General features: G+C 43.8%; 1 pseudogene; it reads right to left on the reverse strand.

Moving 5' to 3' along the window:
- LOC149111866 (uncharacterized) lies at nucleotides 1–1,069 on the reverse strand (annotated as a pseudogene).
- Between the last annotated feature and the right edge of the window lie 480 nt (nucleotides 1,070–1,549).

Here is a 1,549-nt window from a genome sequence, read left to right on the forward strand (position 1 = left end):
TGTAGCTGTGGCCTTTATTTCGGTTTCCCTTGTTTTGGTTTCCTTGTCTTGTTGGGGTTGGTAGACTGTCGATCGTTGTTTCGATAGCCTAAAAAAGGCCTCCTGCTACGATTTCCATGTCTCTTTGAATCATAGTTGCTGAAATTCCTCGTGTTTCTGGGGTCATAACGTGATCTCTGTGCTGAGCCATGATTTGTCGCAACTTTCTTTCCGACGCGGTTGACTTCAGTCAACTATTTCACTTCCTTTGCTAAATCATCGTCAAACAGTTGGTCGGTGATAGTAACAGACGAGGAAGACGAACATAAATGTTTGTAATCATTATTTAAGTCTGGCTTCATCAGCTCTCGACGCCTCTGGTTTAACTCCAAATTTGCATTAGCTATCAGGGCAAAAGCATCAGTGGCTTCCAGGAGTATTTCATTCCCCGAGGGAATTGAGGACAGATTTCCGAGCAACTTGTTTACCGCAGTCGTCAAGGCACAGAGTCCTTTGAACAAGGAAGTTTGCACTTTCTGCAATTTCACATCTTGTGAGCGTACTGCTGGGCTCAAATTATCCCAGACTGCTTGATTAACTCTAACTTTAGTTAGGTTTTGGCAGTTTTTTTGGGCGATGATATTTATTCATCTATCCTGAAGCTTTTCTTCAGGTAGCCCTCCTTGAGCATCGAATCGATTACACTCGCAAGCTCGCAGTCCACCTCAGGACTCGTTTCTTCTTTCAAGAGATCTTTTTTGAGGCTTTTTAATACCTCACTCTTTCCTTCATTAGAGGCGTGAGTGGCTCTATTGATAAGCGCTTCAATTTCTGGGGATTTCTCTGATTTTTCCTCATCGAGCTTTTCCGGTAGTTGGTCACAGCGCTTCTTTGCGGGTGGTTCGCCAACCTCGTGGTCTTGCGTTCCCGCGCTCTCTAGCACGCTTTCCTCTTCGGGAGCGATTTCTAACTCTCCTTTGAACGTCTCAAACGCCTCAGCAATGGCATTAGCCGTACTGGTAGACGTTGCTGATATTGTTTGGTTCAGACTATCAAATCCTTCTCGCATAACTGTCAGCATGAACTGCATATCAGCAGAAATACGAGAGACGCCATTTATGGCTCCACTCTCTGTTGGTCCTTCGATGTTTTCGGATGTAGAGAGGATATTCTCCGTCGGGTCTGGCTTCCTCTTTCTCCCTGAATGCTCTTTAGTCATTCTTTGTTCTTGTGTATTGACTTCGGTACTTTTTTCCTTCATCTCAAGGAGCAAATTATTGCTACTCAATGATATAACACCGTTCGCTTTCAAAGGCGGCAGCACACTGAGTTCGCGCAGGCGCAATGCTATCTCACGTGAGCCCTCAGTGCGGTGACAGAATATAATTCAGATTAAAGCTAGAGAATTCCATCAGAGTGCGCAAGATTTCACCCGTAGTTTTATATCTTGTTGGGAGAGCTCGATATTTTTTTTTTTCACGAAGGCCGCACGTGCTAGTGACTAAATGATATATTTCTTCACTTTTTAACGATGTTCTTGTATGAAAAAACTCGTTTCGAGATAATGTAT

The sequence above is a fragment of the Orbicella faveolata genome, unplaced genomic scaffold (genome assembly GCF_042242905.1).
Source record: "Orbicella faveolata isolate gen_17 unplaced genomic scaffold, um_ofav_v1 contig_2, whole genome shotgun sequence".
Classification (NCBI taxonomy): Eukaryota; Metazoa; Cnidaria; class Anthozoa; order Scleractinia; family Merulinidae; genus Orbicella; species Orbicella faveolata.